This window comes from Neoarius graeffei, chromosome 5, assembly GCF_027579695.1.
Source record: "Neoarius graeffei isolate fNeoGra1 chromosome 5, fNeoGra1.pri, whole genome shotgun sequence".
Taxonomy (NCBI): Eukaryota; Metazoa; Chordata; class Actinopteri; order Siluriformes; family Ariidae; genus Neoarius; species Neoarius graeffei.
Window position 1 is genome coordinate 72,591,723 of NC_083573.1, and position 17,198 is coordinate 72,608,920.

The 17,198-nt window shown below is 41.9% G+C and overlaps 1 protein-coding gene across 4 annotated transcripts in view; it reads right to left on the bottom strand.

Annotated features, from left to right (window-relative positions):
• Positions 1-17,198, bottom strand: part of tsnare1 (T-SNARE Domain Containing 1) — a 437,024-nt gene that overhangs the window by 314,181 nt on the left and 105,645 nt on the right. The window lies entirely within an intron of this gene.

The following is a 17,198-nucleotide window of genomic DNA, read 5'->3' on the forward strand; positions in this document are numbered from 1 at the left end:
CATCCAGTGCTTTCACACAAAACTATGCAAAATAGTAAGTGATGTTTCATACTGGAGAATGCTAGAGGACAGAGACATTAGACACTGGGGGAAAGGAGAACAGAGAAAATTCAGTACAGATGTATGTATGCATTTTTATTTAACAGTAAGATAGTCGAACTGAAAAAACAAACAAGCAAAAAAAAAAAAAAACGATGTACTCATGATTATCAAATAAATCTGTAAGTCATATATTAAAATGACATATGATTATTCCTGTTATTTGTAGTTATATGTATTGCTTAAATTGGTGAAAATTTAGTCTTGTGATACTACATGCTTTGGGCATCATATTATCAATCTTTTTAGTAAAGCTGTATGTAAATTTTGTCTTCAGGCATACTGAACCAAAAATTCCTGACAGACATACAAATGTTTCAGTAACAAGATTACACTTGTACTCAAATGCTCAGGTACCAAGCACATTCATAGAACAGCTGAAATGTGTTTTATTACACACTCAAATCTCTTAAAAAAAAAAAAATCAGATAGTTCAAAACAAACTACTAAGAGCCACTGCAGCACATCAGGTACCAAAGCCACATAATAATGCTTCCTCCTTTTATAGTTTACCATTTATGTTGTCATAATTAAATAGCTTGTCTTATTTATCCGAAATTGTTGATTTTTTTTTAGATTGCTTAATAAAACAAATAAATAAATGTTTTTAATTACAACCACATTTCCAAAAAAGTTGGGACATTGTGTACACTTTGAATGAAAACTTTATATTTCATTGAAAATAGTACAACGACAACATATCAAATGTTGAAACTGGGAAATTGTATTGATTTTTGAAAAATACAGCATACCTATGCTCATTTTGAATTTGATGCCAGTAACACATTTCATAAAAAGTTGGGACAGGGGCATGTTTACTACTGTGTTGCATCACCTCTTCTTTTAACAACATTGTAAATGTTTGGGAACTGAAGACCTGTTTCTATAATTTTGAAAGTGAAATGTTGTCCCATTCTTGACCAATATAGGATTTCAGCTGCACCAAATGTTTTCAATGGGAGACAGGTCTGGACTGCAGGCAGGCCAGTTTAGTACCTGGACTCTTCTACTATGGAGCCCTGCAGTTATAACGTGCAGAATATGGTTTGGAATTTGTTTGCTGTCTTGCGTTTGTTGTCTGGATGTTGCTCGAAAACCTGTATATATCATTCAATATTAATGATGCCTTCCCAGATAATTGAGCTACCCATGTGATGTGCACTAATGCACCCTCATACCATCACAGATGCTGGCTTTTGAACTGTTTGCTAATAACAAGCAAACTACTAAGAGCCACTTTAGCCTGGAGAACATGGTGTCCATAATTTCCAAAAATAATTTAAAATTTTGATTCATCAGACCACAGGACAGTTTTGCACTTCGCCTCATTCCATCATAAATGAGCTTGGGCTAAGAGAAGGCAGAGGTATGTCTGGATATTGTTTATACATGGTTTTAACTTGCATTGGTGGATGCAGCAATGAACTGTGTTCACAGACAATATTTTTCAGAAGTGTTCCTGAGCTCATGCAGCAAGTTCCACTACAGAATTTTGTGTTAATGCAGTGTTGCCTAAGGGATGTTAAGATCATAAGCATCCAATGTTGTTTTTTGGCCTTTCTCTGGATTCTCTGAATGGTATTGTGTACCGTAGAGGTGTTCCCCAAATTGCTCCCCCACCCTTTTGTGTTGAGGAACATTAGTTATTAAATATTTATAAACTGATCAATATTTGCCCACGCAGTCTTTCACAGAGTGGTGAACCCGTCCCCATCTTTACTTCTGAGAGACTCAGCCTCTCTGGGATGTTTTTTTTTTTTTTTGCCTGCCTGCCTGCCTATCTACCCATTTTTAAGCATTACACAACATTTCAAGTAGGCTAATGCTGGCATTAAATTCAAAATAAGCATATATTTAAAAAAAAAAAACACAAAAACTCTCAGTTTTAAACATTTGATACAGTCAAAATTATGTTAACACTTAAATGGTAGAAACCATTTATTCACAAAACATACATCATGTACAAGATGATTTACAGGATGGTCTCAACCTGTTCACCATCATGTTCAACACACCAAAACCAGCAAGCCATTTAATCTGTCACCCATGGTGTATGTCTATCTGCAGAAAAATTATCCATTCGTGTTAACATAATTTTGACTAACCCTGTATGTCTTCTTTGTACCATTTTCAATTAGATATATGGTTTCCATGATTTACAAAACCACCACATTCTGTTTTTATGTACAGTTTACACAGTGTCCCAGCATTTTTGGGAACAGGATTGTAAATTTGAATGTGTAATTTAAATAAATAAGCTATTTAAACTTGCCAGTAAAATCCATATAACATTGCAGGAAAACATGCCAATTATATTATTTGACGCTTAACAAACCAGGTTCACATTACCGAGTCTTCTTATATGTACATTTTACACAATCTCAAGAGCTCTTGTGGGATAGGGGTCATACTTCTGAACTAACTACATTTTAATGAATACCCCATTTCTTGTGTTAATGCTCTTCCAAACAATTTACAAATTCTGTTAATAAGGCCCATTATGCACAAATTAATAACATTTTGTCTAACTACAAAATTTAGATTAAATGCCTTTCAACAACAGGAAATTTCCAAATAACTAAAACCTATAAGTCAGACATCATTCCATCAAACAGGAGTCTCAGAAAATGCTAACCAATGACATCTTGATCACTAAATTCCTGACTGGTAGGAAGCAGAAGGTGAGGTTTGGGAAAGACATCACTAACTCCAATCATCAGTACTGCTGCTCCCAGAAATGTACCCTCTCCCCACTTCTGTGCTCCCTGTACACCAACAGCTATGCCTCCAAGCATAGATACCAAATCTGCAAATTCATTGTGGGTGCTCATAACAGCCTACACATTTGTGACATCACACATTTTCATAACCATATCCTAGCCCTCGTATAAAATTTATATCATCAGGGACTTGCCCTTTTTCACTCTGAAGGAGCAAATATTGTAATTTTTCTCCTCATACCACTCCTTGGGGTTCAAGCTTAACCACATTTAATAATCTTATCTAGTACCACTAAAATATTAATCAGCATTAATTACACAAGTTATGTCAATATAAATTATCTTGCATTTTTGCTGAAAGGAAGCTGACATAGACTGAAAGAGAAACACTGCACTATATTGCACTTTTTGCCTTTTTTAATTTAAAACAGAGCAGGCTTGAATAGTAGCTGCCTTCTGAAACATTCCAATTCTTATTTAATCAATCAAATTTAACAAATCCATATCTAACTACTTTCATAATATAATCAGACTTGCATCAATGAATGGATAATAATTTTAATGCTTGCCTCGCTTTCTGTCTATTGCTGTCTTTGTCCCAAACCATATACCAGTGAACTAAATAGTGTGTCAAAATTGCACACGGTGATAGATTACCTGTTACCATAGAGGGCACACCATCATAAACTATTTAGTACACCAGTATGCACCACAGCTAGCTTTGAAAACAAATAACCTCTGGCTGCTTTTTCAAGTTGCTGCTGGTGAAGACCATATTAATGTCTATAACCACTGAAATTATACCCCAAAACACGTCATCCAGAACAGTGTGCTTTGCCTACATGTTTAAATAGGTCCAAATATAATTTTTTTGAGTGCCAGTATACCCACAGACCTGGGGTTTGTGCTTCCAAGGACCCTACTGGTGTTTTCAGATGGCAAAACACACATTAGTCTTATCATACAGCATACATATGGGAAATTAAGCAACTGTTTCTCTGGTGAAGTCACAACAAGCTGAAAATGCTTAAGACATCATTATGGTGGTTTGTCCCATAGCTGGCTTCCTTTACCATACAAGACATGATTGTGATGGTTGTAAAATTATTCCTGGGAACTACCATCTCTCAGCACATGAGACAGGAAGCCAACTGCATTGCTAAAAATGCCCAGTAGAAGACCAAATATTTAACTGATATTAACGGATATTGAGTCTGGATATTTAAGAATATTTAACACCAAAAAGTGTTGGCTCAGTCCTGCACAACCATCACTGAGTTTGTCCTCACTGCCTCAAAAACAGTTTGGTTTTGGCTCTGCAACCAACAATGAGCTGAACAGACTCCAACATGTAGGCTGATAGGAGCATAGGTATAAACCTGCCCATTGCCAGGGACCTGTTCAGCTCCAAAGTCAGGGAGCAAGCAGAAAATTATCATAGGTGTCCCATTGTAGCCATACCACCACATATTTGAACTCCTTCCCCTTAACAATATTTTCAATTTTCTTTATTTACAAATGCTTTCATTGTAAAATATAGTGTGTTCTATTATCTATGGTTTTTTGAGTCCTTGTCCTTTTTTTTTGTAACGTCTACAAATGAACAGTGCAAGTTCAAATTAAATCCCTTAGATACTCAACTCATGCATACTTGGCCAATAACACATAGGTTATGTTTCTGATAAAATGATACACACTTGAGGCAACAGAAAAATTAAGCTCGGTCAGCTCAGGGAAGCAGCTGAAGCTGATAGAGTTGTAAAATAGCTGTAAAAGAGGCACATCAGAGAGACTGGGTAAAACACAGGACTGGCATCAATCTGCACCAGTACTGACAAATATGTCATACTGGTGATTAGAGACAGAACAGTAATTCCTCAGTGCTTTGCGTGTTAATCCTGGAAACACAGAAAGCAAATGTGTTCAACAAATTAATGCCAAGGCCAGAAAGATCTTGTACCAGACCTGAATAGAACAGGACATGGAGCAGATTGTGAATGTGAGCAATAGTTCCAACCAAAGAATCAGAGATGGTCTTGCTGGTCATGCTAACCCCCATGTAAAAACTGCAAGCTAACATTTTGACATGTTGCTCAAAGCTGATACTGGACAAAAACCCAGAGATCATCAATAGAGCTGATGAGATTGCTCACCAAGTCTGTATTTCCCAAAAATGGCTTTCCCAAAGCACCAACAGTCATCACATTTCTTTTAGTTTCAAAATGTATGATTTGCAGCTTCAAAGGGTACAACTCAGATATTCATGGCCTGAATATTCACAGTCAAATGGGCTTGCCAAAGAGACCATAAAACTGTCAAGCATACTCATAAGAAGGTACTGCAGGAAGGAACAGACCCACACTTAATTCAACTGATATTAAGAAACAGATATTTAGATAGGCCGTGCAGAGCTGCGGCTGCAAGATTGTTGGTGCCTGTTGTGGAGGTAATGCCCGAACCCGGTGGTGGACTCCACCAAGATGAGGGGAGCCATCTAGTTGAAGGAGTCCTATCAGGCTTGGTTAGCCTGTGGGTCTCCAGAGGCAGCTGACAGATACCGATGGACCAAGCAGAACGCAGCTCTGGTGGTCACTGAAGCAAAAACTCAGGTGTGGGAGGAGTTCAGTGAGGCCATGGAAAGTGACTTTCATTCAGCCTCAAAGAGAATCTGGCAAACTGTCCAGTGGCTCAGGAAGGGGAAGAAGTGCTCTGTCCCTACTGTTTACAGTGAGGACAAAGTGCTGTTGACCTCAACAGGGGACATCATCAGACGGTGTAAGGAATACTTGAGGATCTCCTCAATCCCACCTTCATGTTGTCTGAGGAGGATGCAGAGTCTGAGGGTGCTTGGGAGGACTCGCCCATCACAGGGGCTGAGGTTGCCGAGGTGGTTAAAAAGCTCCTCGGTGGCTGGGCTCTGGCGGTGGATGAGATTCGTCCTGAGTTCCTGAAGGCACTGGATGTTGTTGGGCTGTCTTGGCTGACATGCCTCTTCAACATTGCGTGGAGGTCGGGGACAGTGCCTCTGGATTGGCAGACTGGGGTGGTGGGCCCCCTTTTTAAAAAGGGGGACTGGAGAGTGTGTTCCAACTATTGGGGGGGGGGGTGTCACACTTCTCAGCCTCCCTGGGAAAGCCTATACTGGGGTGCTGGAGAGGAGAGTCCAGTCAATAGTTGAACCTCAGATTCAGGAGGAACAATGCGGTTTTCGTCCTGGAACACTGGACCAGCTTTTTACCCTTGCAAGGGTACTGGAGGATGCACGTGAGTTTGCCCAACTGGTCTACATGTGTTTTGTGGACCTGGAGAAGGCTTACGACTGTGTCCCTTGTGGTTCCCTGCGGGGGGTGATTCGGGAGTATGGGGTTCAGGGCTCACTACTGTGGGTCATTCGGACCCTGTATGACCGGAGCAGGAGTTTGGTTCGCATTGCCGGCAGTAAGTTGGACTCATTCCCGGTGCATGTGGGACTCCACCAGGGCTGCTCTTTGTCACCGGTTCTGTTCATAACTTTTATGGACAGAATTTCTAGGCACAGCCAAGGAGCAGAGGGTGTCCAGTTTGGTGGCAGCAGGATCACATCTCTGCTTTTTGTGGATGATGTGGTCCTGTTCACTTCATCAAGCTGTGACTTACAGCATGCGCTGGGATGGTTTGCAGCTGAGTGCGAAGAGGCTGGGATGAGGATCAGCACCTCCATGGCACCTCCATATATTTTATAAGTCCATGGTGCTCAGCCAGAAACGGGTGGAGTCCCTACTCTGGGTCAGGGGGAGTTGCTACCAAAAGTGGAGAAGTTTAAGTATCTCGGGGTTTTGTTCACGAGTGAGGGTAAGGGGGAGCGGGAGTTGGACAGATGGATTGAGGCAAAGTCAGCAGCATTGCGGACACTAAACAGGTCTGTTGTGGTAAAGAGAGAGCTGAACCAAAAGGCAAAGCTCTCAATTTACTGGTCCATCTACGTTCCCACTCTCACCTATGTGTTTTTTTTTCCTCTCTCTTTCTCTCTCTCTCTCTCTCCCCCTCCAAAAAAAATCTGTCCCTCTGAGTTACATGCCGGTCCTGGGATCGAGATGCTGACCTCTTCTGCTCCTCAGACCTGCCTGATCCATCTTGGTGCCCTGTGTCTGGTTGGAGTCTCATCGCATCGCTCCTGTGGAGGGCGGCCCCATGTGGACAGTTGGGGGTCGCGCCTGGAGGACGCTGTGGACGCTCGCAGTGGTGCTTTTGTGGCTGGGGACTGCAGTTGACTTGCTGACTTTGGAACTGCAGTTGTTGTGAATGGTTTTGCGTTCGGGTTTCCATCGGTGGGGGGTTAAAAGCATCAATGAAGCTGACTTTATGTTCCGACTGTTAACGTTATAGTCATGTTGTCTGTTGTTGCCCAAATGAGGATGGGTTCCCTTTGAGTATGGTTCCTCTCAAAGTTTCTTCCTCATGTCATCTGAGGGAGTTTTTTCTTGCCACTGTCGCCACAGGCATGCTCATTGGGGATAGATTAGGGATAAAATTGGCTCATATTTTAAGTTGTTCAAATTCTGTAAAGCTGCTTTGCAACAATGTTTATTGTTAAAAGCGCTATACAAATAAACTTGACTTGACCTATGGTCACGAGCTATGGGTAGTGACCGAAAGAATGAGATCACAGAGACAAGTCATAGAAATGAGTTTTCTCTGCAGAGTGCCTGGGCTCTCCCTTAGGTGGGGTTTACATTAGACCGTATCAGCGGATCATCAGATTAACATTTTTAAAACGATTAGCGTGCACACAGCAACACCAATACACGGATACGCTCGGCTCCACAGGCATCCTGCGCTCCAAATCACTCTGCCCTGAACAGCGAGTGCCCTCTGGAGGGTGCGCACTCCGGCCCTGCGCAGCTCACAGAGCGCGCGAGTATAGCGCACGAGCAGTGATTCGGGACTGAGCCGCTGTGTGTGTGATCTCAGTGCATATCACTTACCACTTGCAAGTGGAAGGATGGCAAGCCTAAAGACAATCATAACTACACAATGGGCAGTATTTGCATCAGTATTTGCAGTATTTTCATACTTTTATACTCTTTAATGAAAGGTGATACAAGGCGGAAGTCCGCGCCGTTTTTCAGCAGTCGCGTCACATGACCAACGCCAGCGAATCAGGAAGGTGGATGTCACAGTGACGTTGTCCAATGACGACGCCAGCTAGAGCTCAGCACAGTGTATCCGCGTATTCTCAATGTTTACACAGCACCGGACCAGACACGATCTGGATTGAATATGTGGACCCTGGCAGATTCCCGTTTCCCGGCGTTTTAATGTAAACGGACAGTGCATCTGTGAAGAAAACGAGACAGATATGGTCTAATGTAAACTTGGCCTTAGAGACAGGGTGAGAAGCTTGGTCATTCGGGAGAGACTCAGAGTAGAACCACTGCTCCTCCACATCAAAAGAAGTCAGTTGAGGTTGTTCAGGCACCTTGTTAGGATGCCCCTGGATGCCTCCCAAGGGAGGTTTTCTGGGCATACCCCACTGGGAGGAGACCCTGGGGCAGACCCAGGACACGCTGGAGAGATTACATCTCTCGGCTGGCCTGGGAACGTCAGTATCCCCCTGGAAGAGCTGGTGGAGGTGGCTGGGGAGAGGGAAGTCTGGGCTGCTCTGCTTAGGCTGCTACCCCCATGACCCGAATAAGTGGTAGAAGATGGATGGATGGATGGATATTTAGATATCTACATATACCCTTTCTGCAGATGTTAATAAGTCCTGGGGAGCCTCCTGCTAACCATGCTAACACATAGTATTAAAATAAGATCAAACCACTTTCTGACCTTGCTCCTGGTACTAGAATTTATCAACTAACTAGGTAAGTACAGAAACCCACTACTGTGGAAGACAAAAGTCACACTAACAGTGTATATACTTCATCAGAATAGATTTTTCGGAAGAGCAAGTGCTAGCTGAGGAGGATTCCCCTAAACTTTCTTAGAACACAGCATGACAATGAGCTAAAGCTCCAAGTTGAGCATTGCATACTGTTTTGTAGAAACACAAGAGATGAGATATTGTTGCTGGCAAAGTAAACGTCATCAGTTATGGTTTCTCTGTCTTGCTTGATAAGGTGCCCAAAGTCGAAGCTTAGTGTTAACACTTTCCTTAAGAAAGACATATTTGACACACTATCATGAGTCCTTAAATAAAAAAAGGATGGATGTATGGATTTGATTAGCTCTGGGATTAACGGAGTCATGTACTGGATTTTTCTCATGTGTCAGACAGAATATACAACTAGCCACGTTATTTATTTATTTTTTCAGTAAACACATTTTTTTGTGCTGACTTTCAACTGTTTGTATGATCCTCACTGAAATGCATATGTTTGAGGGAGAGAAGTGCACATTGTGCTGCCATGTGCCTGCTCATTTATGTTCATACAGCAGTTTGCACAGTTTTTGGACAGAACGGGTTCTAAGTGCCCCTGAAATCAGGCACAAAAAGCTTAGTACATTTATTTATTTTGTGTGTGTGTGTGTGTGTGTGTGTGTGTGTGTGTGAGAGAGAGAGAGAGAGAGAGAGAGACAGCTCTAGGGCGAGGTGACATCTCTGTGGCTTGTTTAAAGGACCTCCTGTAGAGACTAAAGTAGATGCCAGAACCCCTCTCAACCAATTATCATGGCACCTACAATCCATCCAATTGTCTCTGGAATTAAGAGTCTCTGCACTACACAACTCTATCCACTCACAGAGACACATGAACAATTCAATTCAGTATGCGAGTATGGGAGTACTGATCCTTCTCTCTGCCATTACCCATGTTCCGATTTATTTTATAAGCCTTATGAAATGAGCAAATCTTAGAAACTAGGTGGTGCATAGAAATATTCTATATACCTCAGGTAAAATGGACTGGTATCAAACATTACCCATGATGCATTTTCCTGTCAGAAGAGAAATGAGACTGAATTGTTGAGCTGCAGGGGACAAATTAACATCTGCCCCATCTGACTTGTTCATCGATACTGTAAATGCCGATTCTGCAGCACATTCAATTACACTCTCAACCCAGAACAGGACTTAATCAAAAGTTCCCCGACCATTATACATGAGGTCAGCATCTACCTGCCCCTCCTGCAGATGAAAAATGGCAAACTCATCAGGAAACAGAGGATGCAAGTAAAAGTATTGCCCGAATGCTTCAGGTTTTACTCTTTGGGTAGTTTTTTTTTTTTTTACCTTCCTCAGTGTTACTGTATATGATTTGTTTTCATCTTATACTACAGTGAATGCATACTGCATTAAACCTAACATTTTGGCTTCCTATTTGTTTCATTATCACATGTGGATAATGACCTGATCAGCCAACTTTGCTTTGCATTGTCAATGGAACTGCAAAATAGCATTTATATTAAAAGGGGGTAAGGATTAAGTTTTTGGTTATGATCATGGTTAGATTTAAGGCTAGACTGACCCAGACAGTAAAACTCTCCAAATAACCTCTTGCATCACAAGCCCCACTAAATTGTCCATATCCACTTGGATGTCACCGTTGGCTTCTGTAAAGCCAGAAGATAGCGTTATGCTAGTATTCAAACAAATGAACAGCATCAACACCCAAAAACAGGAATGTTTGAGGTGGGGTTAGGCAAAATTTCTCATGGTTGGACAAAGATCCCTCACGGCTCGTGGCGTTGGGGCAAATAAATAAAAATGCCACTTGCTGGATGAGAAGAAGAAGCAGTTTTATTGAGCTCTGCAAAGTAATTCACATTATTGCTAAACTTCAGCCTCCCTATCATTCCAGATTCCCCCAAGAGCCAGTGGACTCTAGAAATGTGTTAAGAAGCCAAACCCCAAAGCCAATGGGAATCCGAGACACCAACTGTACCAAGTCTAACAACTGCATTCACCATCCTGAACTGTCCTTACCTCCCCTTTCACTTTCGAACTGTGCTCTGCCTTTAAAATGATTTTAAACTGTTCCTGTCTTTGTGTTCCAAGAACCGTCCTCATCAAAACACATACCCACACAAATTACATATATAGAGAATATTACATGGTTGCGCAAACATATCAAGTTTATCTTCAAGTGGTGAACATTATTCATGAGTGAGTGAAGTGAACAAGTGAAAATATTTTCAACATGAGAAGATAAACTTCATATCTTCAAGCCACCGTGTAATATTATATAAACACATCCACCAAAAAATGCAAGTTAATCAAAATAATTTAAATTTTGAACTGGTTCACCATTTTGACAACACACGTCTAGTCAGCAGGAAAAAAACATTGGTAGTGACTTCATCAGAGAGAAATATTGGAAATGATTAATTATTCTGTCCACATTCACTGGATATGAGCAATTGCACACTCTGATTGGCTATTCTACTACTAGGCTATCAGATCATATACTGTGAGCAGAGAAAAACAAAGCAGCAGCGCACATCAAATCAGATACATCACTTTATCAAGTACTCAAAAGAAACCGAAATAGCTAAAATAATGTAGCTCCCCACCCAATATCTCCTGTTCCACACTCCAGCCCAGTCGGTGGCGGTAATGCACCTTTAAGTTGGTTTGCCAACCACCAAAAAACCCTAAAGAAGAAGAACAAAATGTCAGACCATGTTGCTAAACCCATAGACATATAGACGCCACATTGAGCTGGTGGCCCCGTTGCTGGGATACGTCAGAGTGTCCACTGTATTTGATGTGGCAAATCTTCCCCGTAAACCAATGCAAGTAAATGGACTGAACTTCATAAAGCCCCTTTCTACAATAATATTTAACTCGATGCCTTTTATTCACCCATTAAGACACACACGTATATAATTGGGAAACAAACAGGCATCAAAACAACACATATAACTTTTAATGTGATGGTTATAAATAGTGTGCGAAATACCCTGTACACTGCAAACTAGTGACAGATACGCGATAGTTAGCTCAGGTAAGCTAATCAGTCAGCATACCGTAGCAAGCTACCAAAACCTGAGGCCAAAATAACCAACCTACAAGACTGAATATGATAAATGATGGAAATAGTGGAAAAACTGGAAATAGTGAATGAAAATAAAAATTTACTGTTTTATTTATTGAGTCACCACACAGACCTACTCTCGTTGAATAAAGTGAGCTGAATGACTGCCAAACTGAGTTCGGCCAGGTTCTAACATCATACCAAAACAAAATACATCACGGATTCCTTCACATTTAGAAAGGTTAAAAACATTCATCATACATTCAAAAACTTTCATCATAGTGTGGCACTGCATTATCTAATTCTCACTGCTTAAAACTATACACCTACCCAGTGGAGATGAGCTGGGAAACTGAAGACTGAAGGAACAGTATTGAAAAGTATTTTTCCAGTCTCACCTGTGAAAGGTAATCCCATGTGATCTCGTTTGGACGGTAAACCTGTTGGTACAGTTAAACGCAGCACATGAATGAGGCATCTTTATTCTCGGCTACTGTCTAGACGCTATACCAGAGACGGTTGAAGAATCTCCACTTTGCCACATCCAATATGGCAGCGAGCATGACGTATGACTCTACGCAGAATGCGGCGTCTATGTTTATATGTCTATGGCTAAACCAACTGAGGGTGAGGGGAAAAAAAGCTGCAAAAAAATATGGAACGAAAGTATTTCATGGTCAGAATGTCTCATCTCATTATCTCCAGCCACTTTATCCTGTTCTTTTATTTTTCAAGAATTATTATAGCATTTTTCACAAATTGCTACTGTCATTTCATCGGTTTGTTTGCATTCTAAGCAGAAATTATTTTGTCGGATGTATAGTTTTTATTTATCGATGTTGCAAAAAAAAAAGGCAGCACTACACACGGCTATCAGCTCATGTATGACTCAATTTCATGGAATAACTTAAATATTTCATGGAATAACTTAAATGTTTCATGTATTTTGCATGAAAAATACAAGTTTGTTTACACACACACACACACATATATATATATATATACACACACACACAGTTAGGTCTATAAATATTTGGACAGAGACAACACTTTAATTTTGGTTCTGTACATAACCACAATGAATTTTGAACAAAACAATTCAGATGCAGTTGAAGTTAAGACTTTCAGCTTTAATTCAGTGGGTTGAACAAAATGATTGCATAAAAATGTGAAGAACTAAAACATTTTTTAAACACAATCCCTTCATTTCAGGAGCTCAAAAGTAATTGGACAAATTAAATAATTGTAAATAAAATGTTCATTTCTAATACTTGGTTGAAAACCCTTTGTTGGTAATGACTGCCTGAAGTCTTGAACTCATGGCCATCACCAGATGCTGTTTTTCCTCCTTTTTAATGCTCTGCCAGGCCTTTACTGCAGCGGTTTTCAGTTGCTGTTTGTTTGTGGGCCTTTCTGTCTGAAGTTTAGTCTTTAACAAGTGAAATGCATGCTCAATTGGGTTGAGATCAGGTGACTGACATGGCCATTCAAGAATATTCCACTTCTTTGCTTTAATAAACTCCTGGGTTGCTTTGGCTTTATGTTTTGGGTCATTGTCCATCTGTATTATGAAACGCCGACCAATCAGTTTGGCTGCATTTGGCTGGATTTGAGCACACAGTATGTCTCTGAATACCTCAGAATTCATCCGGCTGCTTCTGTCCTATGTCACATCATCAATAAACTCTAGTGACCCAGTGCCACTGGCAGCCATGCATGCCCAAGCCATCACACTGCCTCTGCCATGTTTTACAGATGATGTGGTATGCTTTGGATCATGAGCTGTACCACGCCTTCGCCATACTTTTTTCTTTCCATCATTCTGGTCGAGGTTGATCTTGGTTTCATCTGTCCAAAGAATGTTCTTCCAGAACTGTGCTGGCTTTTTTAGATGTTTTTTAGCAAAGTCCAATCTAGCCTTTTTATTCTTGAGGCTTATGAGTGGCTTGCACCGTGCAGTGAACCCTCTGTATTTACTTTCATGCAGTCTTCTCTTTATGGTAGATTTGGATATTGATACGCCTACCTCCTGGAGAGTGTTGCTCACTTGGTTGGCTGTTGTGAAGGGGTTTCTCTTCACCATGGAAATTATTCTGCGATCATCCACCACTGTTGTCTTCTGTGGGTGTCCAGGTCTTTTTGCCTTGATGAGTTCACCAGTGCTTGCTTTCTTTCTCAGGATGTACCAAACTGTAGATTTTGCCACTCCTAATATTGTAGCAATTTCTCAGATGGCTTTTTTCTGTTTTCGCAGCTTAAGGATGGCTTGTTTCACCTGCATGGAGAGCTCCTTTGACTGCATGTTTTCTTCACAGCAAAATCTCCCAAATGCAAACACCACACCTCAAATCAACTCTAGGCCTTTTATCTGCTTAATTGAGAATGCCATTATGAAGGAATTGCCCACACCTGCCCATGAAATAGCCTTTGAGTCAATTGTCCAATTACTTTTGGTCCCTTTAAAAACAGGGTGGCACATGTTAAGGAGCTGAAACTCCTAAATCCTTCATCCAATTTGTATGTGGATACCCTCAAATGAAAGCTGAAAGTCTGGACTTTATGTCCATATCCATTATATAACTAACTTGAATAGGTTTCAGTAAACAGGTAAAAAACCAAAATTTGCGTCAGTGTCCAAATATATATGGACCTTACTGGATATACACACACACATACGGTACATACATATGTGTGACGCCCCTCCTGGGCTGCCTTCATGTTTTCTGTCAATCTTCCCTCATAATAGGTTCAGCGCACTTGGGGGCGGGGTTTCCTAATTATGACTGAGGTGCAACACCGGCGCGCAGGTGTGCCCTGGTGTTTTAAAGGAGCGGCTCCTGCAACTACGAGAGACCACATTTTGTTTTTTGATCATCCAACGTGCATGCAGCATATCTCACTTCACAATATAATTGACCATTCCCCACTTAACTTGTTTTGAATTAGCAATTCTGTTAAAATAAATAGTTCTTACGAACATATTTGGTTCTCCTCGCCTCCCTTTATTGTCGTGGTTTTCCCTAGGCCATGACATTTCACTAGTGCATCTCAAAAAATTAGAATACCATGAAAAAGTTCCTTTTTTTCTTAATTTAATTCAAAAAGGTAAACTTTCATATATTCTATATTCATTACATGTAAAGTGAAATATTTAAAGCCTTTTTTGTTTTAATTTTGATGATTATGGCTTATAGCTCATGACAATCAGAAATCCAGTATCTCAAATTATTAGAATATTCCCTAAGATCAATTAAAAAAAAAGGATTTACAATACAGAAATGTCCAACTTCTGAAAAGTATATTCATTTATACACTCAATACTTGGTTGGGGCTCCTTTACCATGAATTACTGTATCAATGCGGTGTGGCATGGAGGTGATCAGTCTGTGGCACTGCTGAGGTGTTATTGAAGCCCAGGTTGCTTTGATAGTGGCCTTCAGCGTATCTGTATTTTTGGGTCGGGTGTTTCTCATCTTCCTCTTGACAATACCCTAGATTCTCTATGGGGTTCAGGTTAGGCAAGTTGACTGGCCAATCAAACACAGTAATATCATGGTCAGCAAACAATTTGGTAGTAGTTTTGGCACTGTGGGTAGGTGCTAAGTCCTGCTGGAAAAGGAAATCAGCATCTCCAAAAAGCTCGTCAGCAGATGGAAGCATGAATGTTAGGACTTGGACTGTTTTGGCCTCTAGAGGCCGCTGTTATTTCCTTTTCGTGTCTTGTTTATTTTGGCCTCTAGAGGCCGCCACTGTTCCTGTGTTTTGTGTTTTTGTTAATTGCCTGTTAGTCCTAATTATCTTCACCTGTGTCCTTAATTAGTTTGTGTATTTATACCCCTGAGTTCAGTCCTCTTGTCACGGAGTCTTTGTGCTGTTATGTTTATCTCCAGTTTCCTTTGTACTGTGTTTTGTGGATCTTCTGAGCTTTTGCATTTTTGCCTTTTTCTTTTTGAATTATACTCTGTTTTTGTTTTTTTTTTGTTTTGCCCTGGATTGTATATAGTGTACATAGTATAAATAAACCTTTTGTTACTTTTTCTACTTCCGCCTCACGCCTCTGCATTTGAGTCATTCCCCTGGTGGCCTAGTGGGGGTTTGCTGGATCATCACACCAACGAACCAAGTTCGAATCCCAGCAAAACCCTAACAGAAAGACTCCGTCATGACCGACTCAGCAGAGGCTGCTTCAACTGTCTACCCGGCCAACCTTCAGGGAATTATGGCAGCTTTGACACGCTTCGGAGCGACCATGGACGCTCATGGACGTACACTCACCAGCCAATGTGAGGCCCTTGCTCGCCACGAGGAACTGCTTCAGCAAATTGGGAAAACCCTGGCACAGCTGACATCTCTGCCTGCATCTCCTGCTCCTGATCCAGTTCCTGCTCCTGATCCAGCTCCCGCTCCAGTGCCTCCTGCCATGCTGCCTTCTTCACCTCGCGAACCCAGCCTTCCTGCACCACAGAGGTATGACGGCAAGCACAGTGAGTGCCGAGAGTTCCTTACCCAGTGTCAACTCACCTTTGAGCTTCAGCCTACCACCTACACTACGGATCGCCGCAAGATTGCCTTTGTGATCACCTTATTAGCTGGTAAGGCGCGAGCCTGGGCTACTGCTATCTGGCAAAGACAGGGACCTGAGTGCTTTGATTTCCAGCTGTTTTCTGAAGAGATGCTTCGGGTCTTCGATCAGGCAGATATCAGTACCGACGCAGCCCGAAAGCTCATGTCCATCCGGCAAGGAGGAAGCGTCGCAGATTACGCCATCTCGTTCCAAACACTCGCAGCAGTAAGTGGATGGAACGAGACTGCCCTGGTGTCAGCCTTCCACCATGGTCTGTCTGACCCCATCAAGGACGGTCTGGCCTCTATTGGATGCCCAAGTGACCTCGAAACCCTCATCTCACATGCTATTCGTCTGGACAACAGGATGAGAGAACGCCACCAAGCCTTGAGCCCCCCCAGCCTCCCTACCTCTACCTGGAGACCGTCTACCTCCTTCAGTGACTGTCCAGAACCCATGCAAGTGGGTCGTACTCGCCTCTCCGCATCTGAGAGGGAGCGCAGAAGGAGGGACAAGTGCTGCATCTACTGTGGCAAGCCTGGTCACTTCCGAGCATCATGTCCCGAACTCTTGGGAAAAGGACTGCCCCGTCCAGCCGAGGGAGGGTTGTGACGGGGCCTACCCTCTCTCCCGGACTCCCTGGCCAAGGAATCTACATCCCGGTCTCCATCTCCTGGGGTGAGTCTGTCCACTCTTGTCAAGCTTTGATAGACTCAGGGGCGGCTGGGAACTTTATGGATATTCACTTCGCCCAAAGCATCAATATACCTACTGCACCTCTTGAAGTCCCTCTGTCTGTGTCTGCCCTCGATGGCCAAGCGTTAGGTGATGGAAGAGTCACTCAAGTTACTTCTCCAG